We start from the raw sequence: 26,771 nt of genomic DNA on the forward strand, positions 1-26,771 counted from the left end.
CCAGCCGCAAACAGTAGGCAGCATATCTATTGGGTTCCTGGTCACAAAGGCATTATCGGGAACGAAATAGTAGATGAGATAGCAAAAAGTGCTGTTAGACTACCATTTGAACAGGAGAGCGACAAACCAAAACCGCTAAATACTATATACAACGAAATGGACGACCACGTGAAAAATAGAGTGGAAGCTAGGTGGACTAATTTCACCACATGCAAAACAGCAAAAGTTATTTGTAGAATTAACGACAAAAAACTGACTCAATTCGAACTGGCTCTCTCGCGAAAGGACTGTAGAACTATTATAGGTATGCTAACAGGTCATAATCTATGTGCAGCCAGCACATGCGTACAATATAGGTATTGCTAACAGGAAATGCAGAGAGGAGGTTAAGGAAACTTTAGAACACATTCTGTGCGTCTGTCGAGCATTATTAAAAACGCGTTTAAAATGCCTGGAAGCCTCATTGTTTGGGGGTCTGGAGGACGTTTTAAAAGCGGATCTCCCAGCTCTGCTTTGATTCGCCAAAAGCGCTCACATCCTACATGATGTCTACTTTCAGTATTCATAGAGGTCGGTCTACATCTGGTATCGCTAGGGACCAAAAGGTCTATGCGTGGCTTATTGCGAACCAGGCTAACCTAACCTAACCATCATGCCTACACATGATGAGGGGGACACCTATATCTAAGAGGCGGTGTCTTCTTGCCTCTGTCACAAGTCATCCGATTCATGCTGGCTTGTTTAGCACATCCTGGGCTCCTTATCAGTACAACAAAAACTTATCATCAAAAAATTCATTGATAAATTCGAGCTCATAGTTCTAAGAGCAAAGTACTTTCATTCATAAAACGAGCCGCCCATATGCCAATTTTTCTCAAATATGACAAAAATTTACATCTAAGATTGAACATATCAAATCAAAATAGTCAATACTGGAAAATTTCTTACAGAAATATTAAGTGCGCAACTAAGTTCTCACTGTTTGTCAATAGACCCCGCCGGCAGTGTGTGCTAGTCGATTCTTATATAACCTAAACGTCATTTACCAAGCTTAGACATATGGTAAACAAACTGCTTCGACACATTAGCGATTTTGTTTTGGTAGCATATACTTTTGGTTTTGTGACATCGGTGGCTACGTCAATAAGCTAAATTGTCGGATTTGGGGCTCAGAAAATCCACACGTTACTGTAGAGAAGCAAGTGCATCCACAACGAGTCACTGTTTGGTGCGATTTTTGGTCTGGTGGCATCATCGGGCCATTTTTTTTTTCGAAAATAAGCGAGGAGCCGCTGTTACAGTAAAAGGCGAGCGTTACCGTGACATGCTCAACGAGTTGTTTCCAAAAATTGAAGAGGATGACATGAACGACATTTGGTTTCAACAGGACGGTGCAACTTGTCACACTGCCAAAGTTACTCTCCAACTTTCGGCTACCGTTTTTGAATTCCGATATTAATTGGCCGCCTCGGAGCTGTGATTTAAGCCCGTTGGACTATTTTTTGTGGGGAGCCGTTTAAGAAAAATGCTATGCGAATCATCCAGAGACGATTGATGCTTTAAAACACGAAATCGAAGTTACCATTCATGAAATTGGAGCCCAAACAATCAAAAATATGCTTAAAAATTGGGTTGATCGAATGGCCTACTGTAAAGCCAGTCGAGGCAGTCATTTGAACGATATTATTTTACATTCATAAATGACAATGTTTAATCTTCAAAATAAAAAAGAAGTTTGAAAAAATATTGATTCGTTTTTTTTTATAGCCGATTCAAAAAGCAAATTTTACATGGCTCACCCTATACAAAAAGTTTATGGAGATGCTGCTTTAAGTGAAACAACGTGCCGAGAGTGGTTCCGTCGCTTCAAAGACGGTAATTTTAATGTCGACGACCGTCCGCGTGAAGGAATGCCAAAAACCTTCGAAGAGGCTGAGTTGGAGGCGTTGCTCAATGAGGATCCGTGTCAAACGCAAGAAGAGCTTGCTTAAGTATTAGGAGTTACCCTCCAATCCATTTCCAAGCGATTGCATACTTTAGAAATAATTCAGAAACAGGGCACTTGGGTTCCTTACGAGTTAAAACCAAGGGATGTTGAACGTTGTTTTTTCGCCTGTGAACAACTGCTCCAGCGGCAAAAAAGGAAGGGTGTTCTTCATCGCATCGTGACGGGTGATGAAAAATGGATTCATTACAGAAATCCAAGGAAAAGATAGTCATGGGGACTGCCCGGTCATGCTTCTACGTCGTCGCCTCGGTCGAATATTCACGCTGCGAGGGTTATGCTATGTATTTGGTGGGACTAAATTGGTGTTATTTATTATGAACTGTTAAAACCATGCGAAACCATCACTGGTGATCGGTATCGACTTAAATTGATGTGATTGCAATACGCCGCAGAGGCATGAAAAAGTTATTTTACAGCATGACAACGCTCGGCCTCCCGTTGCCAAACCCGTTGAAACCTACCTGGAAATACTGAAATGGGCTATCCTACCCCACCCGCCATATTCTCTAGATATTGCGCCGTCCGATTATCACCTGTTCCGATCGACGACACATGGTCTAGCTGACCAGCAGTTCCATTCATATGAAGACATCGGAAAATGGCCGTGGATAGCCTCAAAAGATGAACAGTTTTACCGCAACGGTATACGAGATCTATCAGAAAGATGGGAAAAAGTAGTAGCCAACGATGGGCAATACTTTCAATGATTCACTTGGAAACTTTGTTTAGAATAAAGTTGTATTTTATCAAACAAATAGCGAAAACTTAGTTGCATACCTAATATTTACCAATATTTGGTAAATCGCGAATTTTTGTCATGTCGTATGGTCGCGACTCCGTATACAGTCTGTGTCAGAAGAAAAGAACTGGTTTTTTTCTTGTAACTTCAAGATATATTTCGTTCTCCTTTTGGCTGCGTAATAGTCGCACTCAAGGGCTTTGACGCTCTTGTTAACTCAGGTTAGTGTCATTCGAAACTTTCCCGAAACTTTAACGCAACCAAACAAATATGAGTGAGAAGTACGCGAAGCGTTTCGAGGCGGTATTTTTATGCACGCATTCGAAAGGGCCGAAATTATCTTACGCCGCGGCTGCAAAAGTGATTTAAAAATTAAAAAAGTTTGTTGTGATGTGGAATCAGCGGCTTGAAGCGAGTGACTACGCTAAGCAATTACAATTCTCGCTAAAAAGAGGATAGATGTGAGCATCAACACCATCGAATGACGACTTAAAGAGGCGAACATATCCTACCATCCCACATCATCAAAACCACCGTGCGTCAAGTTCGCAAAATCTTGTCCTCTTTGTCGACGAGCTACCCAGAAAAGCTGGTTGAAGGCATGCCGAGAAGATGTCAGAATATACTCGACAACGCTGGACACAACACGACTTATTGAGAAATTGCGACTCGTAGTTTTGTAAAAACGTTCATGTAAAAAAAATTTTAAATATATATCTTTTATACTTCATGAATAATCACGGTTCCTTTTTTCTGACACAGACTGTATATGTTTGCACTAGGAGTGGGACTATTTTCGAATAATATTCGAATAAACATTATTCGAATAAAACGAATAATACTATTCGTTTCAAATAATTCGAATAGTTTACTATTCGAATACCTCACTATTCGAATACCTTACTATTCGAATACCTCACTATATATTCATTTATATCAGGGAGAAAATGCTTTTAAAAATATAAAAATTACATTGGCCCTTCTCATGGTGCTAATCAGTTTTTCTCGATTTTTGAACATTGTGATTTTTTGATTTCATGTTTCAATTAGCTAATATGATAAGATTTCTTTGGTATTGTTCTTGATAAAACATCGACAGTTATACATACTTATATGTATGTGCATAACTAAATGTGCATAAAAACATCAGAGCGTTTCTAAAAAACTATTTGGTTTTCCCTCGTAACAATTCTTGTGTTTAGACGCCTTAATATTAATATTAGGGTGGCCCGCACCGCACTTTTCAATTTCACATATGTATAAATTGTATGGAGAAATATGATTTCACATTTTCTATGTCCGCATCGGTTTTAACATTCTCGGTAACGGATCGAAATAATGGTTTTCTCTCAAACGATAAATATGGAGCCTTAAAATCTTCTTTTGCTTAATCTACAGATTTAGAAGTTATTCAAGGCCAATAATAGGATAGAATTATATACTTATTTATATACACATGCAGATTGCTTTGAAATTGGATTGATGCGCAAATGCATGTGTGTATGTATCTATGTATGTATGTATGTATCTATGTATGTATGTAATTTCAAAAAATTACGCTATAGAAGAAATTAAATAAAAATATCACTTACTTTTTGTTGCTAATGTGTGTACAACAGATACATGACAACAACAACAGATACATGACATGTGTATGTATGTATATGTACATGTACCTACCCTGCTGAGTGGTCAATAGTAGGTAGATATTTCTTTGTATATTTAGTTATAAGACACTATTTGTAATAAATAATTATCATAGTAAATGGTTTTTGAAGTATTTATGTACGTATGCTTTTGCTAAAGGCAAAATACCTTAACGCTCTTCCTTTTAAAGTAAACAATTTTTTTTAATTCGATAATAAAATATACATTATTTATTTCTCTTAAAAAGAAGTCTGAAATAGATTACGTATTTCAGTGTCACATGAAGTTTATTTTCTTATTAATAAAAAAATAATAATAATAAAAATAATAATAAAAACACTCATTAACGATCTAAATCCTTCATTTTTAACAAAGGATGTCGGCAGAATACCCATTGTTAACATTTTCGTTAACGCCTGGGTAATTAGTTCTTGGCGGTCTTGGGTAATACTTGTGGAACTGCTGGTTGAAGTACTAACCCGTGACTGCCGCTTCCGGTTTGGAGGCAAAATTTCTTCTGAATCACCTGTAGCACGGCTGCTCGAAGGTTCCGGTTGATTATCAACTCCATAACTGCGTTTATGCTTAAAGTTATAATGGTTCCATAAACAAGTGGTGGATCCCATACGTTTCAGCATATCACCACAATAATTGCAGGAGGCCTCACCGGTATTTTCCACGATTGTAAAATGTTGCCAAACTTTGCTTCTGGGCATTATTATTATTTTTTTTATTTGTCTTGATTGATGATTAGATTGGCTGAACGTTCTTGCTTGAGGTTCTTGATTGTTAATGAGTGATCTAAGCGCGGGATTTAAAAAAATACAAAGGAAATATGTATACATAAGCGATCGAAATTCCCCCAACTAAACTCAACCCAAAGAAAAGTTTACCTGAAATGTCCATCTATATATTTCTCATCGCCAGTTACCTAAGCGTATGCATGGTCGTAGGACTGTCTGCACTCGTTTATCGGGCTTAGGTCAGTCAGTAGCAGGTAGAGTAAATGAATATATGTATGTGCATATAATAGTACTGCGAAAAGCAAAAAAACCTAAAAGAAAATAATTTTATGCCTCAAGCAAGAGTAGTCCGCTAATCTAAGTAAATATTTACCAAAATATGAAACAGAAACAAAGCGCCGACACAATAAAAAGTAGGTAGTATTTTCATTTAACACGTTCCCTGTCCGCTGAGCCACATATGGTTCAGTAAACGTGCGCCTGATAAGCACTAATACGTTCCTGAGCCATATGTGCGTCAGGGGGTATATGAACCACATGTGTTTCATGAACGTGCAGAAGCAAAAATGTCCCTCTACGCTCATGTACCATATAGTTATGTTTCAGGTAGAAATACCCTACATCCGTTTTTTTTTTAATTATTATTATTACTAAAGCTATCCTATGACTACAAAAAAACAAATTATTCAAAAAACCCTGTTGGACTTGTTGGTCAATTTTGCATTTTTGTATTGCGACAGGGAACGTGTTAATATAAGCCTTTGCGTGGTTTTTGAATTTGCATACATAGGTACATGCACTTGTACAGAAACCGATTAGTAGTCTAAGTAAATATTTGCCAAAAATATTCGAATAGTGAAGTATTCAAATATTAAGGCATTTGAATAGTGAGGTCGTATTCGAATAGTAAGGTATTCGAATAGTAAGGTATTCGAATAGTAAGGTATTCGAATAGTGAGGTATTCTAATAGTAAGGTATTCGAATAGTGAGGTATTCGAATAGTGAGGTATTCGAATAGCATTATTCGAATAAACGAATAAAAAATTCGAATAAATACTATTCGAATTACGAATACCTCTCGAATAAAAGATTTTATTATTCGAATAATTTTTATTCGAATAGTCCCACCCCTAGTTTGCACCCATATATGTATGTAAATATGTCTTCTAAATGCTCGACAGCCGCAGCTGTTGTGCGCCAAGTGCCCGCACGAGCGTACAGTAAAATGCAGAAGACAGCAACAAGTAGCTTATAGAAAAGTTCTGTTCCGGAAATTTTGTTACTAGAGAAAATTTCGAATAAAATATTTTTTATTCTCTGATAATAGGAAAAAAATTAATTAGTATGCTACTTTACATATGGGGGTCTCCAATTAATTAAAAGTGCACAAGCATATATGTATATAACTGGAAAGTTAGAAACTTACTCTGAAATTAGAGTGCAACTTATTTGGAGGGAGCTGTACATACATTCAACCTTCGGATGAAGCCCAAAGTGCCAAATATTTAATATTGAGGCTTCTCTGAACTGTGCAGCGAAGTTCATAACAACAGGGACGAAAGCCGCAAATTGTTGAACTAACATTTTTCAGTCAATATGAATTTTTTATTTCTAAATTTTGTGGATGCTTCATAATTCATAATTTTTGGCACAATACTGTGCCTATGAATGTGCGCTGGTTTGCTTGGACATTTTTTGCGAATCGTAATATTTTTATTGTGTCAAGGGCACGCAGCCGCATACATATGTAGTATATGTATTCGCATATTTGAATTTGCATATGTCTTCTTCCTAAATGCCTGGTAATGAAGCAATTCTCTATGAAGGATTTTATTTGGTTGAAGGGAATTCAACAAACTTTTAACAGAAGATGCCTTAGACAGACATAATATATGTATATATTTTTGGATGATTTGCTCTTTCTAAGTCACTATTGAACTTAGCATATTTTTTTTTGTATGACAAGTGCCAGTAGCTAGCCTACAGCGTTAACATTCTTTCTTCTTACCTACAACTAATTTTGCTGAACTACTGTTTAATTGTTTAACTGTATATTTCTGTTAACTTTTGGTGAAAAATATGTCTGTGGGGAACCACGCGCGCAAAACGAGTACCCCTCAAAATTCCATGCGTTCCCGTCATTGAGACTTCTCTATACACTAACGTTTTCTGCTTGATGTCCTAACATGCATATGTATATACATACATGTAACTTCTAAGCCTTGTAACTACAAAAACAAAATACATTCATAAGCGCAGTCGAAATGGCATGATAGTCGCGGTAGAACTCAAGAGTCTGAAATGTTTTATATTATGACAAATATTGGTCATTTATAAAAGCAGGCGCATATTTATCGAAGGAAAGTGCGTTCATTCATAAAATGAGAGCACCACGTTTTCCGCACGTTTCTTAGCCATCCACATATAAATTTTTCTCGAGAGAGATAAAAATTCTAAGTCTACAATTGAAATCACTGACGGCCATTTGAAAATTGATAATCTCGCAATATACAGGGTGCGGCACTCGAAGTGTAACCCAAAAAGAGGCCATATATTTTATTTATTTATTTATTTGAATTAATATGTAATACTGAAACTATTTTAGAACGAGTACTAATTGCCAGGGCCTACAACTCGATAGTTAGATAAAAGAGGCTGTGTTATTATTGGCAAATCATATTATTTAAGTTACAATCTTTCAAAAAATTATTTGCTGTAGAAATAGTAGCCAGTAGAGCAGAAGGTTTGCTGGATCCGAAGTGATTTTTCCTGAAATTTCCTAAGGTGCGACAATCGTTTAAAAGATGGTCAGCAGCGTTATTACCACAATATGGGCATTATTGTTGGGTACATCCTGTAAGGAGGTGTTGGTGTGTGAGTTTGGTATGTCCAATTCTGAGTCGGGCGAACTGGCTTGAGAAATATCTATCATTCTGCCAGTTTAATAGAGTCAATATGTGTTTTTATATGCGTATGTATGTAAATCATTTTCTGAAGAAACTGGAAACAACGGGTTTGTTGCTGGCATAAGTCGGGCTGTTTCGTCGGCTCGCTCGTTGCCTCGGATGCCTTATGGCCCGGTACCCACATATTGTTGATATTTTTTATGTTACGAATACAAAGGTCTCTTATTTTTTGCTACTACTATAAATATTGTAAGGCGGCCGTTGTAGACGAATGGGTTGGTGCGTGACTACCATTCGGAATTCAGAGAGAACGTATGTTCGAATCTTGGTGAAAGATCAAAATAACGAAGAAAAGTTTTTTCTAATAGCGGTCGCCCCTCGACAGGCTATGACAAACCTCTGAGTGTATTTCTGCCATGAAAAAACTCCTCATAAAAAATATCTGCCGTTCGGAGTCGGCTTGAAACTGTAGGTCTCTAGGAGGAGGAGCTCGGCCAAACACCCAAAAAGGGTGTACGCGACAATTATATATAAAGGTTGTCAAAAAAGTCTTGCGGTATTTTTATTGAATTTTCAATTGTTCATAAAATTGGTTATAATAATGCGATTTAAGTCAAATATGCGCCGTTTTGTTCGATGACGAGCTCCCAACGAGATGCCAACTTCATAATGCCCCTCTTATAGAAGCTCGCTTCCCTATTGTCAAAAAACTCGGAGAGCCAATTTTCACAGGACTCTCTTGTGGACAACTTCCGACTACCAAGCTCGTCCGCCATGGACAGAAATAGGTGGTAATCACTTAGTGCGAGATCCGGACTATACGGTGGATGCAAAAGAACCTCCCATCCGAGCTCCCGGAGCTTCTGGCGCGTCACCAAAGATGTGTGTGGCCTGGCGTTGTCCTGATGGAAGACAATTCGGCCTCTGTTGATCAAAGATGGCCTCTTCTGCATGAGTGCTGCATTCAAGCGGTCCAGTTGTTGGCAGTACAGGTCCGAATTGAGCGTTTAGCCATAGGGGAGCAGCTCATAGTGGATGATTCCCTGCCAATCCCACCAAACACACAGAAGAACCTTCCTGGCCGTCAATCCAGGCTTGGCCACCGTCTGGGCAACTTCACCGCTTTTCGACCACGACCGTTTGCGCTTCACGTTGTCGTAAGTGATCCACTTTTCATCGCCAGTCACCATCTGCTTCAATTCTGCGATTTTATTGCAATTTTCGACGACAGGCCTTCCGGACCGTGGCGCATATTCGATCACCTCTGCACCAGAACGAAAACGTTGAAACTATCGTTGTGCGGTGGAAATGGAAACTTATGGACCCGATATAAACTGCACAAATTTTATTGGCAGCATGAGATGCATTTTTGCCTTTATCGTAGTAGTACTGTAAAATATGCCGTATTTTCTCTTTATTTTGCTCCATGTTTGCGACGCTATAATTCACGAACGACTAAAAGCAAACAACAATTAATCAAACACGTGTTAGCACGTGAAAAGAGCTTTCCAAAAAGCTCTAACGTGAACCGATGCGACGAATACAACTAGAACTACGCGCTTGCAAAGACAAGCTTGCGGAAATACCGCCAGACTTTTTTGACAACCTTTATAATATATAATATACATGTATAAATGTTTTGTATGGCTTTAATGGACGACATGCTATGCGTACACATAAGAAATTTCCCGTTATTACACTGTGTGAAATCCCCTAATTTGTATATGGCTATTGTTTCTGGTGTGAACACCGAGCAGTGTTCAGGTAACTGGCCACCAGAAATGAACAATCCTGGTTGGTTAACTACAGCGAACGTGGTGTTAGTTTGCACTTCATTATGTACCACATAAGCTGTTTGGCCAACATTTTTTCCAAAGTCTTACTGATGCAAGAAATTAAAGAGATCGGTCGGTAACTATTGGTGTCAAGTAGAGCTTTATTAGGCTTTAGTATAGGTAGAACAACGGCTGACTTCCACACATGGGGGTAAACTCCGTTTAGCAAAAGTTAAAGTTTTTCGCATAAGTTAATGCAAATCTTAGTTCAATCAATGTTAATTCAGTTTCCAAGTGCGTTGCTTCTCGGGATTCATGACTTAGTCTATATACATATACTGGAAATAATTTCATCCGTTTTGAAGCAATATTCTGTTGAAAAATTGTTGTTTGCTAAATTTGTAGATCAGGTATTGGCAAAAGCTTCAGCTTTAATATTTGCGGATGTTAGGTTAGGTTATGGTGGTAGTTTGCACGACTAACTCACTTAGACCTTACAGGTCCGTTGTGATACCACTGTGCTACACGGGAACCTCATTTATCTTTCTCGTGGAACCATTTTGTGGCTCTTATGAAACGTAGTATTGATGCCAACCCCACACCATACAGATCTGTAAGAGAATTAAAAAAGTATTTACCTAGACAACCTGCTCTGATTTTAGCTAGGGCTGGACAATCGCAAAGGAAATGCTCGACTGTTTCTACCTCTTTCTCATCTTGCAACTTCTGCAATATTCATGGGAGAAAACTCCTAGTTTCCAGGAATGCCTGCCAAATAGCCAGAGACCGGTTAAACAAGCCACGGCCTTCGAGATATTGTCTCTTGAGAAACTAAGCAATTCCTTTGTTCTTTTCTTGTTTATTTGCGGTCATAGTAGCCTAGCTGTTAGACATTCCATGACCTATTGGCCTCTTGGATAGTGTGGTTTTTTATTATTAGCTTACTCGAGGCCATGGGTATTCCAATGGTACTTTTATCACTGAGCAGTTGGAGAGCAGTACCTTTTCTGGCTAGCTCATTAGCTTTACAGTTCCCCTCAATATTTCTATGTCCCAGAACCCAATAAGGCTGACCTTGAATTAGTAAAGCCGCATTCATTGATTTGATGATCGCCTGGCTATCCGAGAATATATTTATATTCGTTTTTGTTACGGCGTGCGTATTTAGATATGTAGCCACTTCTTTTATAGCTAGTACCTCTGCCTGATAAACGCTGCAGTAGTCTGGCAGTCGAACGGATAGTTCCAGTCCTAATTCCTTCGAGAAAACTCCACAGCCAACCTTATCGTCTAGCTTGGAACCATCTGTATAAAAGTTTAATTCCCCCCTTCTCTATGGTCTTGGTGTCTGTCACTCCCTTCTTGACGGTATACTCGTCTTGAAGAGCCTTTCAAAGGTGAGTCTAGGGATCGAGTAGTCTATTTTTCGTTTGAGACTATTCAGAGAGTGCAAAATAGAAGCGTGGCCAAACCACCGGTCTTTCCATAGCGCTATAATTTTGAGTCTGAGCGCCGAGGCGGCGGCCTCATGATTTAGGGCAGGTAAATTGATTAGCACTTCCAGCGCTTTGTTTGGGGTAGTCCTTAAAGCGCCAGAGATGCATAAAACAGCTGTTCTTTGGACCTTACTCATGATTTTAGCGTAAGTCGCCTTTTGAGCAGATGGCCATTATGATTGGCCTAACTACAGAAGTATAGAGCCAGAGCGTAATACGAGGTGTTAGTCCCCATTTGATACCAACCGCTTTTTTGCAAGTATATAATGCAACGCTGGCCTTCTTTACTCTTTCCTCAGAAAGGAATAATTGTGTTTCATGGATTTAATAGGGGTATTCGGTGTACCGGTTAATGTTTTTATATCTGCCCATATCTTGCTAAGTGTGGAGGCGAGTGTAATTTTCGACGTAAATTCTTCTAGGCTTTTTTTCTGGCTTCTTTTACGGATTTTTTTTAAATTGCGTTAGCTCTTTTATATATATATAGATATATATAATTGGCATGCACCCCCTTTTTGGGAGTTTGGCCGAGCTCCTCCTAATATTTGTGGTGTGCGTCTTGATGTTGTTCCACAAATGGAGGGACCTACAGTTTCAAGCCAACTCCGAACGGCAGATATTTTTATGAGGAGCTTTTTCATGGCAGAAATACACTCGGAGGTTTGCCATTGCCTGCCGAGGGGCGACCGGTATTAGAAAAATGCTCTTTTATATTCAACCAAATTCGCGATGGTCATACAAAGTTTGTAGCTGTGCCAAAGTCGTTGTTTCTTTTGTCTTAACCAATTTAATGTCCACTAGTGGACGAAGCGCTTGCCAGAGCTTGGCTTGCTCTCAGGTATGGCTATGTTAGCATCTATTCTAATGGCCTTGGTAGTTTTCGCAGATTCGCGGCTAGCATTGGAGGTCGGCCAACTTTGAAAGCATTTATTACATTCACTTTGATATAAATCCCAATTGGCATAAACAAGTTTGAAATTCGAAATATGTTTTTAGTTATGAAGGTGCTTTGCAGTGTTAATGTAGTTAGAACTGTGTGTGATCACTTGCGTATAGCGAGTCACTGACATTCCAGCTACAACTTGGACCGATCTGGGATGAAACAAATGTTCGATCCATGTGCATAAATGTATTGTGCGTAATGAAGTGCGTTGCAGATCCATCATTTTCTTCACAGAAAACTAGGTTTTCGATTTTAGCCCCTCTTCTATTGGTGGTACTGGAGCCCCAGAGAGGACTCCAGGCGTTGAAATCTCCTGTTATTATTAACTGAGAATTTACTTGAGATATGTATGATATTAATTCTTCACTCGAGAGGTTTTGAATCGATGGTAGATAAATATTTATTAATGTGAGCTTTGAGTTTAAGTAGATTTCTAATGCTATGAATGCAAATTAGAATATACATATGGCGATTAATTTGAGGGATGTGAGGCCTTATCAGGATGCCAATTCCTTGCTTTGACGACTGAGTACTCGGTAAATTCGAGAAGTAACAAATATATGTACATAGATTCTTGGGATAACTGTATGTGAGGTGGATGTGAGAAATGGAATATGTGATTCTTGTATGTATATATAAAACATCTGAATTTTGGGCATTCAAAAGCAAACATAGCTCATAAAAATTATTATGTTAGCCTTTCATATTCCATTGAACTATTTTAAGAGACATATAAAAGGTAAGATAAGGGAAAGAAAAATGAGCGTTAAATAGGTGTTCATGTTGTTTTTATTATTTAAGAGTGTTAGTATCATCGGATATGCTCAATTGATGCGTAATTGAATTGTTGGGTCTAACTGTTTCCGGAGCGTGTAATCGTGCAAGATTAGAGAGAGAAGTTAACGGTGCCGTATTTGATGGGCGATAGGTGGGAATTTGTTGAAGAGTTGTTTTTTGCGTGTGAAATGAGATTTAAATGAGAATTCAAAGAATAGCGCGTAGGGGCTTGAATTTCGTATAGAGTTTCTGGTTTTTGTTCTCTTTTTCATTGATTTCATTCATACTTGCTGCGACTGCTGAGTAGCTTATTGGGGGAAGTTCATTTGTTGTTGTTTGCTTTCTGTAGATATTAAATGCTCCACGCAAAGTGCATTTATTGTTTATTTTAATACGTAATATATCTCTTTGCTGCTGAAATTTGTTGCATTGTAGGGAGCATCGATGTTCTTTGGCGCAATCGCCGCATTTAACGCGCGAACATTTTGTGGTAGTGTGATGGGATACTGCAGTTTACATATGTATATCGGTGGGTTCCTGAAATGTTTTATTGTATGGCCAAACATTTAACAAGACTTGCACCTCATCGGGTTGGGAACATATTCACGTATTTTTACGTTACGCCAGGATATATTTATTTTGCTTGGTAAGTTGAACAACTCCTGTTGGTTTGGTTACCTCATCCACGGTGTTTGTAAATTCGTAAACTGACCCCACATGATTAAATTTGAGTTCTTCAACGGTTTCGTTTTCAGAAATATTATTGAGACAGAGGGCGAGAATGGCACCTTTCACATAGTTAAGCTGATGATGTAATTTGTAAGCAATTTGGCAAATACCTGCTAGATTATTGGCCTTTATAAATCTTTCTGCTATTGACTTCGTTTTTACCAATAAGAGGAAAAATTTGAGATTGATATAATTTCTATACTGATAGCATTAAGCACTTTCTGAACTGCGAAGCACGAGTATACGGAAAGAGGTTTGATGGAGTCGGTCGATGCAACAACTACAAATTTCGGTCCTTATTTGTGAATTGTAATATTATTTGTAATAGTTGGTAATTCAGGAAAATCACTTCGAAGTTTTAAAATACATTTTTTCTTTTTGGTTTTCGGGCTTTCAGATATTAGGGAGAAACGACTTTCCCCTAAATCGGGGGGCCCGGGGGCCAACACTGCGACACCTGTGATATCGTAAAATAAAGTGAATAGGTGCAGGAATGTAAGAAGCAGAAACTAAAAGGAAGAATGACAATTCGCTGTTTAACTGAGCTACTGGCGCACAGAGAACTACTACCGTCTGGACGGTGCGAGTGATTCAAAATTGAAATTCGAATAGGTCGAGCCAAGGAGCACCAAGAGATATGGTGGCTCCTAAACCACTCAGGCTAAAAAAAAGCCATTTAGCCAGTCATTGTATTTAGAGCTTTGGAAAGAGGGTAGATAGTCACGCAGGGAAGGAGAAAAGTATCAGGGAAAGAGATAGGAAAGAATAGAGACAGAGGCAAAGGTAGATAGTCCTGTGAGAATTTTCCAGATCCTTTGGCAAATCTGTAAATATCCTCCAGTTTTAGAGAACGAATATTAGTCATTCTCCCGACATCGGAACCCAAACCTCGTAGCCTTGCTCTAGCAAAGGCAGGACACTCACAGAGAAAGTGCTCAGTGCTATCCGCCTTCACCAAGCAAGACAGGCACTTGGGTCTCCCATTCGGTCCTCAATGATTCCAATCGTGGTCATATGCCGAACGGCTTTCCTTCCAAGTTTTAGTAGAAGGTTTGACAGTTTTCTGTTCGGACTTGTCACAAAACACTTTGCAGTTCTGCAGCTTTCTAGACCAGACCATCGCACTTTATGTAAATTGCCTACATAATCGCTGTTCCACGGCAAAAGTACAAGCCTGTTTTGTCTTGCGACTGAATTAAGCTTCTTCTTACATTCTTGAACAATCTTTGAGGTTTGCTTCGCGTTCTTCAGGGCCTACAGTGCAGCCTGACTGTCACTGAAAACTCCAATCTGTTTCCCGCTCCATCTTTTCTCGATTATCCATTCAGCTACTTTCAGGAGGGCAAAAGCTTCCGTTTGCAAAATAGTTGCCATTTCCCCCATAGCATAGTGATACTTATTACTATCGTTTAAGTACCATTCAGCTGCAGACAATATTTCATTCTTGAACCCACCGGTAAAGAGAATATCCGTCAAACCTCCTTGAATGCATTCCGGATTGCTCCATGGCTCACGCAGTAGAAATCTGACATCAAATTTGCTTCCAAATTAAACTATGGATGTCAGGTCGTCTTTGAGTGCCAAAAACAGTAGATACTGCTCAGATAGGAACTTACAAATTTCTCTGTGTCCCGAAGTTCCGGCTTGGTGACAGAAACAATATTTATGGATCCTACACATTGCTTTTATTGTTTCCTGTTGTATCTTCAGATCCAAGGGTAGCAAATCAAGCATTGCCTTAAGGGCATCGCCAGAGGTTGTACTCATGGCACCCGTAATGCATTAAAACACAATTCTTTGCAGCCTGTATAGTTCTCGGAGTGTGGACTTAACCATGCTAAATCGTCACCAGACCACAGAGGCTTAACTGATGATTGGTCTGAAGAGTGCTCTGTATATCCATAGGACCACAGCAGGTTTCAGACCCCAGGTTTTACCAAAGGCTCTGCGGCATTGCAGAAAAGTCCTTAATGTGAGATTCACCTTCAGTGAAACGTGTGTCTCCCAAGTCAGCTTCTTATCCAAGATTACTCCAAGATATTTAACTTCAGCGGAAAGACTAAATGTCACACCTTTCAGTGTTGGAAGACTGAGTCCATCCAATCTCCGTTTTCTCGGGAACAAGACTATGGTAGTTTTGTTCGGATTGACGGAAAGACCTTGTCTCATGCACCGGTCATCGATTTAGGGATTTATCCGATGTTAGCGCACAGACATCGTCCGCATATGCTTGCACATGAAAAACGAGTTCCTGCATATTCGTTAATAGAGATTCTACTGCCAAGCACCACAGCAGCGCAGAAAGAACACCCCTTATGGGACATCCTTGGTTGGCCCTGACGGGGATTAGTTCGTCACTGTTCTCACCAGCGGTTAACAGCCTCTCAGAGAGCATGGAATATACATCTACTTTACAATGGTTTGCCATTCGGCAGAGAAACATATTGTATCGAAGGTGGTATTGTCAAAAGCCCCTCAATGTCCACGAACACGTCCATTGTGTACTCGTCAGCTTCCAGACCAGCTTCAATCTTGCAAACAAGATCGCATAAGCCTTATTCACATGATTTTCCACTCTGGTAAGCTCTGGAATAGTCATCTTTTTCTGGTTTCGGAATAAATACTACTCTTACGCGTCGCCATTGGAATGGTATATGACCAAGTGCAAGAAAGGCTGTGAAGGAATATAAGAATAGATTCTTATCGATTCTTTTGCTACTATCCGACTAGCAATATACCAGCTATATCTAGAGGTTCGACCGTCGCTACCGTTATTGTTCATGCCACTCTCTACTTCAGAGAGTGTTCTACTACCACGAAAATGGGTTTCGAGTAGATCATTAAACGTTTCCAATTTGGAACTGGTGTATAAACCATCACATTTTCGAATGAAATCCAGCCTTACGGAGCGGTTTAGATGAAAGACCTTACAAAGCCTCGCTGTTACCTTAATACGGAAATTTTTATAGATTTCGAGTTTGGCTCTTTGTGTAAGTCGATGATTGGTCCAGTCGTCTTCCGTTTGGGTTTGTAAGGTCTCATTAAGAAGTTCCTGGGCCGTACACGAAGCTTCGGCAGTTCAGGATTCTACAAAGGCACCGCTTTCCTCTGTCTACTTTGCCTGAGTGGGCACAGTTTCTCAAAGCAATTGATTAAAGTACCTTCTAATTTCTCAGTAGCATCTTCAACTATTTCTATTAATTAGAATTTTTTCAGGTTTGGTAACCGCTCTGTTACACGATCAACATACCCAGCCACGTTTCGGGATTCCTACCGGAAGGTATTTATATTGTATCAATTCCCAGTCGGAATTCGAATTCCAAAACTCACCATCGGTTGATTTGATTTCCATCTGACCTATTGGTAAGTGTTAAATCAATCACCTCTTGTCTCCTTTTGGTCACAAAAGTTGGTTTGTTACCAGTATTTTGAATGACCAAGTCAGATGACAGGATAAAATCCAGTAACTTGAGACCTCTGGAGTTGCATTTGCTGCTTCTCCATACTATGTTCTGTGAATTTGCATCACAGCCCTCTATTAGCGCCAGATTATTGGATTCTGCATACTTCACTTCTTCTCTGTAGAGTCGTAGGCTAGGTAGGCCGAGACTATGATAGCTTCGACACTGTTTCCACTCTTCGAGTACTTTATTTTTGCAACAACGATATCTCCGGAGCATAGCTCATCGCGTGTTCGATCACCATCGGCATGATAATACATGCTCGCGGTCTTACATTCCCTTCACAATGAAATATTTGCCCCCATGACATAGCACCTAGACCACAGATACGTTTGTGACATACCCATGGTTCTTGTATTAGTATTATGTGTGGTTTGTTTGCTGATGTAGGTGAGGACGGCACTCTTACTTCGATTTCAGTACCATGAGAGACCCAAGATTGATACCCAGTACCAGATCGGAACCCGCCTCCGAAATGGCAGCGGATTTCTGCCTGGTGCACGAGTATACTTTCCAGAGAGTTGTGTCCAGATCTTTGTTTTGAAAACGGATGCGGGAGGTTGTCCGCCATCTCCACATACTCCACAACTTGTTCAGTTGCTTCGGATCGTTTCGACGACGCTGTATCTTTCACACCCACTCGGCTCCTCCGGGTGTCAGTTCCGGTCATAAGGGGATGTGGGGCTCAGGCCTGCACATCCGATGCCCGAGTCGTCGATTGCTCAACGGGAGGATTTCCGAAAAGTGGGTTACCTCGTGCAGATATGTCCTTCATTAGCCTCCACATTCAAGAAAAGAAATGCACTTTATTCCTTCTGCCAGGTTGTCGGTACGGTAATCTCCGCATAGTACTTGGGTGGCCAACAATTCCGTCACTCCGCGGATGGGTGGATACTCAATTCATAGACGGAGTTGCCCTCTTAGCTCGTGGTATGTTAGTCTCCATAACAAGGGGTTAATCACTACTAAAGCCTCATCCCCACGGCAAGGAGACCGACACGATAAAAGTTGCGAGTGATAGTCGGAGACTCGCCATGAATTTATTTTGGAAAATTACTCTTATTCAATTCAAAGTAAAAAATGTGTGAAAATAATACAAAATTAAGAATCAATTTACTTTTGCTCGATATGACTACCTTTTGCCTTGACTATGGCCTTGAGACGTTCCAGAAACGAATCGTAAGCTGCCCGATTGTGGCTTGCAGGTATTTTGGTCCACTCGCGGACAATGGCTTTTTTCGGCGCCTCGAGACTGGTGATCTTTCAGTTCGGACCTTGCTCTCCAAAATGACCTAAAGAGAATTATCCATCGGATTCGCGTCTGGGGAATTTGAGAGCCATTGTGTGGGCGTGACGAAGTTCGGAACATCGTTTTTTAGCCATTCTTGGTTCAGTCGAAGTTTGTGAGTCCCGTTGAAATGTCAATGGTCTGCCACCGAAATGTTTGTCTGCCCATGGCTTCGAAGCAACCTCCAGAATACGTTACCGATAATATTTCGCATTGACCTTGACGCCATGCGGGATGAAAACGATTGGAAAGCGTATACCTGCGACTACAGCGGCCCAAAACATTACCTGTGGCGGAAGTTGTTTCCTGGGGGCCAACCCATGACTCGAATTCGCATATGAACGGTCGGTCAAATAAACCCCATCCTTCTGGGAGTTAACGAATTGCTCAATTTGAAAAATTCTCTCGTCAGAAAACACAATGTTCGGAACTTGACCGCATTCGACCAAGCGAAGCAACTCCTTCGTTCTCTCAAGCCTGACTTGTTGTTCCTTTGGTGTGAGTTCAAGCGCCTTTTGGATCTTGTAAGGCTTGACTTTGAGATAATTTTTCAGTATGCAGTGGAAGTTACGGTCAGATATTTTCAGTTCTTTCCCCATTTGATTGGCACTTCGTCGGGTATTTGTTGTTGTTGTAGCAATAACTTTGCCCTGCCAGTTGTAATCACCGGTCGTCTTCATCTTGCTCATCTAACGGTAGGCCCAGGAAACTAACTGTTTTGACAGATTGGGGGTAGAGGGAGAGGAGTGTTAGATGAGTGGGTTTGATGGGCCATGTGAAAAGGTGGCTAGTGTCATCTCAGGTGCCTTTACATGCCGGATATATGTTTAGTATGTCGGGGCCAATTCTGGATAAGTAGGAGTTTAACCTGCTACTGTATCCAGAACGTAGTTGTTCCAAGGTAACGCGGGACTCTCGGGGAAGTTGGAGCTCCTCAAGAGACTGGACTACTGGGGAAAGGAGAGTTATCGGACGATAAGACTCCCCGTTGTCGGTGGGTTTCCCAGGCTTCTGTAGTGAGACCACTCTCCCTAATTTCCACGTATCAGGAATGATGAGAGTGACCATAGACAAATTGAAGACCTTGGTGAGATATTCTATTCCCAATGGACCCAGCGTTTTCAGCATCAGATGTTTAGTCCATCAGGGCCAATGGATTTGGATGGCGTCATGTGATTGATGGCCCCTTGAACGTCATCGCTGGAGAAAGCAAGAGGCGCACTGTTGTATGTCAGTTTGTGCAGCCATTTGGTGGCACAACGTTTGGATCTGTCGGCTGGAGGATGAAGAATAAATTGCCGGCTAGCTCGCGCATCTCTTCGGATCCGACGAAGTACAACCGTTGAAGGTGATATCCACCTTGCCGTTGTGCTCCGTCGGGTTCGACAGGGACCTTACGGTGGGCCAGAGCTTGCTCACGCCAGAGGTGAAGTTGCAGGAATACAGATACTCTTCACATTTGCTCCGCTTATGTTGGGTTAGCAGCTGCCGGATATCCGAATTGAGATCCTTTATGCGAGGATCCCCTAGATTACGTTCGTTCGCCAGAACAGCTTGTTTTGCTGGGAAATTGGGACGTGTGTCCTGAATCTTTCCAGCTGGTATGAAGCGAGCTGCGGTGGCTGTGATCACCTTGCGGAATGCGCGTTCGCCTTCGCGCACATCGGTGGGAGTGGGGAGAGCGGCGAAGATGTCTTCAGGAAATCAGGTCCAATCAGCTTTGGTGAAGTATATACATGATCGGTGACAAAGTCGGCAGGTTTCTCGATCGAGACGATAATGGGCAAGTGGTCTGTTACAAGCGATAGCATAGGTCGCCAGGTTCTGCTATTTATCAGACCTGCGCTAGCAATTGTGATGTTAGGCTAGCTGCAGCAATTGCGCACCACCCTAGTGGGGGCGTCGTCATTTACAGTGCTGAATGTCGAATCGTCTATCTGCTCTGCTAATAGCTGTCCCCTCCGATCATTCGGCAGGCTTGAGTGCCAAAGATCATGATGCGCATTAACATCAACTACTACCAATCGGTTTTCACCCCTGATGAGCGCACCAATATCAGGGTGATATCCTGCCGGACAGCAGGCGACAGGGGGTGTATATATAGTAAATATTTTGAGCTCGGCATCGCCTGACTGGACAGCTATCCCTTGACATTCTAAGGTGCTGTCCCTGCGGTCGATGCCTTCATGATGAGACGATACTGCACTGTATGGTGGACTATGAACGCTGGGCCCACACCGTTGTCTCGCTCGTAATCCTTTCTGTGCACGCTGTAGCCGCCCCTGGTAATCAAGGGGGAGTTTTGTCTCTTGGACCGCAGCTATCTTGATACCATGTCGACTCATGAAGTCGACTATCTCGTCTATCTTACTCGTAAGTCCGTTGCAGTTAAATTTTAATAGTCTGAAACTCCTCGGGAGTATGTTCGTAACTCGGGGGGTGAGGAACGCGTGGTGTTGTCGGCGTTGGCCCTGCTGTGCGTTCCGCAAAAGTTGTTGTGGCCTGATGTTGACGGGCGGCAGCACCACAGGGGGTGGTTGAATTGCAATGGACTGTTGTCAGGTTCCGAGAAACTCTGGTCTGACACACGGAACAGACTGTGCTGCGTGCCGTTAAGGTATAGTGAGTGGCGGTAGTTTGACGTACCGGCATTGAGGACGGTATAGCCGTTGAGGCAGAGGCCGCCTGATGGCGAGGGCAACATGTGGTCACATACTTTGTGGACCACTCCCTGTGAGTCTTAAGGCCTGAACAGCCAAATATAATGCCATCACACTATTACGTTTGAATTCGCGTTTACTCTCGGCAAAATTCTTTCGCGAGCTTGTAAACAATACTCTGTACTGTGATTTAGCCAACTAACAGACTGATGATGCTGTAGAATTGTCTCGAATCGGCATCAACTGCTGCAACGCTTTCTTTTGTTCTTTGTAATTTATAAGTGCACAATTCTTGTTAGTGAGATTATGGGGACATCCCGCAACATTTGTGAAACTAGGAACAAAACAACTGTAATAGGGGCACAGTCTTAGAAAGATTCGCCCCTCCTACACATACTTAAGTCGTGGCCAATCTGCAACTGACTTAATTATTTCTTCGTATGTCTTGACGCTTTCGGTTGCCACCTTATGTCTTATATACGCGACTTCTGGCTTAAACAATGCACGTTATTGCGGATTTAATCGTATTCCCGCGTAAGCAATACGCCGAAGGACTCTTCCAAATTTCTCATAATAATGAAGCCATCCAGATAGACTAAACATATTTTTTTAGGGGAGTCCCCTTACCACACGCTCCATCAGGCGTTCAAAAGTTTCTGGAGCATTGCATGATCCGAATGGCATCACAGAGAACTGCCACAACCCATCTCCTATACTGAAGGTTACCTTCTCACTATTACAATCCTCAAATTCCACTTGCCAGTAACTACTTTTTAAATTAAGCGTGAAAAACTATTTCGCTTCGGATAAAGTGTCGAGAGTTTCATCTATTCGTGCTAATGGGTAGCTGTCCTTTTTTGTCACTTCATTTAGCTTTCTATAATCTGCACAATACCGGCTGCTCCCATCTTTCTTTTTACCCAGTACACGCACTGAGTTTCACGGAAGTGCAAGTGGAAATCGTCATGGAACTTTCACCTTTCCTCTCTTTTTTTTCACCCTTACTGTGATCCGGGGGTTATTTCCCGTTGGTATCTGTGTTTTTTCCACTATTATATTTGCCCTCTCTTCAACAGCTTTTATCGCCCACACTTCGTCTGCACTACAGCCATCTTCCACATTAGCCCCTATGACTGCTTCAGGTTTTGGCGAAATGCGTTAACGTTCACTTATGAACCTCTCTGGACTGTGCACTACGTTCATGCCCGGTATGGGGAGTATCTCCATATTCTGACACGACGGCAGCAGTAGAAATTTGTAAATAACTGACAAAGCTACAAAAGCAACTTCGCAAACTACCTCTCCCGAAATGGAAACATTCCTTCCTGTTGTGTAGCTTCGCGTAAGTGAGACAACCAGAGCAGCGAATTTATCCAATAATTGCTGTATTATCAGAGAATGTTAATGCAATGAGAAGGTGCAAATGTTACTGTGAGCTTTTTTTAGTACAATTGAGATTTGAAAGATTTGTAATAAGGAAATTTAGCACACCGAGTTTATAGACACCTCACTGACTTTTCCCCCACACAAAAATTAGAAACACCACACATCTTTCACCTCAACACACAACACATTTCTCACCTCGACATTAAACCAATTAAATTTTTACTATTTTCGTATTTTTGAAATTATAAGCGAATACGTAAAATTTATTACATAATTTTTTTTTTCAATTACATTATAAAAAAAAAAAACGAATTAAAAAAAAAAAAAATTTATAAAAAAAGTTTGCGCCGGGAATTGAAATCGAGTCTAACATGTGGCGAGGAAAAATAGGCGGTGCGTTTATTTCTTCGACTGCTTATTTTTTTACCATTTTGTTATTTTTGAAATGATAAGCGGATACATAAAATTTATTACACATTTTTTTACGATTACATTAAAAAAAAAAAAATTTTAAAACGAAAAAAAACAAATGTCCGCCGAGAATTGATGGCGAGTCACGTGGGGAGGATAAATACGCAGAGCGTTTATTTCTGCGCCTGCGTTGTGAACACAAGGTTTGCGATGTCTACGTAGATATGTATGTGTGCGCGCGACGCGAATAAGTTTTAATAAATTCTGAAAGTAATTCATGAAGTTTTTCATTACATACATTCATAAATGAACGTATACTCTATATGTACATAAATGATGGTATATGACAATATACATATATTAATATGTATGTACATGTTTAAAATCAATCAACACTTATTTTATATTATATGTCAATTTATAGTTTATGTATTCGGCAGCATTTACATACATATGTATGTATGTACATTTGTATATGAAAAACAATAATGCACAAGTGTAAGAACATCATCTTCCTTTCATACATATGTACATATGCATGTATACCCAATAACCTTGACTTATGTATGTACACATGTCACAGCACATCACATTCTTACAAGAAATCAAATACACATACGCACTAGTGAACGAGTTTCTTCCTAACAAGTGCAAAAACAATTCTGCTCTATGTATGTATATACACCCACTTTATGTTCTAGCATATATACATACATATATACCTACTTGCCTTCTAAACTTCCTACAAAATAATTGCATTCATATGTTACTACATCCATGCACGTTCATACATTCATACATATATGCGCGAGCACAGCGCTCCCTTCTTGCTTCCGTGTACTTTTGTCTTTCACCAGTCGATATTCCTAATATTGTACTTACAAAAACACAATACTTTGATAGACGCAAAAGCAACAGCAAGCGCAACGCGATGGCCGCTTTGTCACCACACATTCTAAAATGTTCTAGAACACAACAAAAACACATACCTCACATGCGCATGTCGCCCGAAGCTAAAATCTAAGCCTAGCGATTACAAAAACAAAATACATTCGTAGACGCAGTCGCAGCGGCCATGATTCTATCAGCGACGGCGCTGAACAATTTAGAACAAAAGCAAAAAGTTCATTCATAAGTTCGAGCTCATATTTCAATTTCATTCATAAAACGAGCCGCCCATATGCCAATTTTCGCGACCATTCGAAAATAGTCAATATTGGAATATTTCGCATGGAATTATTTGCCAATATTTGATAAATCTTGAATTTTTGTCATGTCGAGTGGCCGCGGCTCCGTATGTATGTATGCACCCTTATATGTATGTAAATATGTCTTCTAACTGTTCGACAGTCGCGAGTTAATGCGACTTAGATTCCTTGAACAATTCCAGCGAATCACACATTTCTATCCGCAAAGCCGCATATATGTGCCCTATGATCGAAAAGTACCGGGAATGTTTAAATTAAACAAAACAGAGTTAAATTTAAAGTAAATTTATATTATCTCCTTCAAAATAGGATCCGTCTGAAGCAACACACATGTGCCAACGTTTAACCCAGTCCTCCAAACAGCTCCGGTAGGCCGACATGGCCTTCAGCTCCTTCGTCGTACTGTCTTTGATCTCTTTGGTCGGTGCGATGGCGCGTTATCATCACGCAAAATCCAAGAATTGTTTCCTCACATTTCCGGCCGTTTGCAACATACAGCATCTCTCAAAGGCTTCAAAACGGATAAATAATATTCTTTATTGACTGTCTGGCCCGATGGAAGGTACTCATGGTGGACTATGCCTTGGCAATCGAAGAAAACAGTCAACATCACCTTCCCGGTTCTTTTTGCTCATAGGGTATACATGTCCCATCTTTTCACTGACGGACAAGAAGACGGTCGCAGTTGTTGTTTTTTATATGCATACATTTTGCGTTCGTTGAAGGTTTGTATATATTTATATACATATGCGTGCATGCGCGTTTGGCTTTCTGGATGGATATTAGAATATTTTCTCATCAATATGTGTATGTAAGTAGTTCAGATTTGACTGAAGAGATTAAATAATATACATACATACATATATGAATGCATATTCATATGCATTGCCTTTATGGCTGTTTTACATACAAATCAATTCAAAAGAAGTATGAATAATGTTATATAGAAAATAAATTTCTAAATAACAGGTATTAGAAAAACCTGAATACACTATTTTAAATCAATTCTAATTAAACCAATTACAAAAAATTAAATAAAAATATCGAACAAATAAAAGTGTGTACAGGAATTGAACCTGAGTCAAATATGGGACGATGTACTGCATACAAAACACGTCTTTCACGATTGTGCTAATCTACAATTACTTATGAAATTTCTAAATCACTCATTTATTCAATTCGCAGTTTTATATGCACATATTCTGCGTTAGTTGAAAGTTTGTATGCGTAATTATATGCATATGTATCTGTGTATGCGCGTTTGGCTTTCTAGACGGATATTAGAATGATATTTTCTCATCAATATAATTTGGATTTGACGAAAGAGATTAAAGACGTATGCACATATTTTCTGTTTTGATTGATTTATATAAAAATCAGGTCATATCCAGTATGAACTATTTTATACCGAAAAGAAATTTCCATTTATGAAATACAAAAAAAACAGTATTTTAAAGAAATTTTAATTAAAATAAACTCAAAAATTTTAATAAACTTTCCTGGTTTGAATTGTAAAAAAAATGTGCAAGAAAAAAAATATGGCTTCAGGACTTGAACCTGAATTAAATACGTGCCAAAAAACAAAGCGAATAATTCCGCCGACTTTAGCTTCTGCACCACAAATTAACAGCCGCGAAGGCCGCTATCTTAATCGCAAATTTATTCGCTTCGCTGTGGGCATGAAATAAGTCGATTTCCTTAGTAGTGTGCCGAAAAATCTTATGAAATTCCTCAGTAGTTTGGTAAACGCAGAAAAATTCTGAATTCCTGTCCTAGCGTGGTAAGTAAATATAGAAACCCTCCACTCGTGTCACTCGCGTGGTAAATATCTGCAATTCCCCACTCGTGAGGAAAGTTGAATTTGAAATTACCTTATTCTGAATCTACAAATTAGAACTCGAAAAAAGCTCATTTAACATTTGCTCCTTCTCATTGCATTAACATTCTCTGGTATTATTTACTCAACCACATTTAAATACTTCGGCAACACTAAAACTCTTAATATGATGGATTGATGTCTGACGCTTTAAAGGTATTGAATATATGACCAAAAAGTTTGCAAGTAAGTTACAACTGTCTGAGGTATTTGTGGCAAAAGATCAGTTTTATTCAACTGATTTCGAGATGCCTTTCACCTTGCTCTTAGAGTTGAAATATCGAAAAAGAACAAGTATTAGCAGTAGACCACCTGATTTTATTTCTCTATTGAAAGTAAAACGAATCGAATTTGGAATTTTCGCTGCAAAAATTATACACGTTTTAACAACGTTTAAGAAAGAAACAATTTATTTGTTTGGCATATTATGTACCATTCCAGTCGACTACATTCTTAAAAACCATCTCAAAGGGTCGGTTATGTTATCCGAAAACTTTTCGAATTTCATGAAATGTATCTTTTACAGATCCACCAACTTCATGGTGAATTTTTATTACTTTAGGACATTTTACGACCCAATCTGAATTCATGGGTAAAAAAGTGTAAACAAATGCAAAAGACTGTCATGATATTAGACTTTACCCTTAATATATTGAAAGAAGTTTTTTGTCAAAAATCTACGGAACTCATTTGTCCGAAAACCCGATCACCGTACAC

The sequence above is a fragment of the Anastrepha ludens genome, chromosome X (assembly GCF_028408465.1).
Source record: "Anastrepha ludens isolate Willacy chromosome X, idAnaLude1.1, whole genome shotgun sequence".
Taxonomy (NCBI): Eukaryota; Metazoa; Arthropoda; class Insecta; order Diptera; family Tephritidae; genus Anastrepha; species Anastrepha ludens.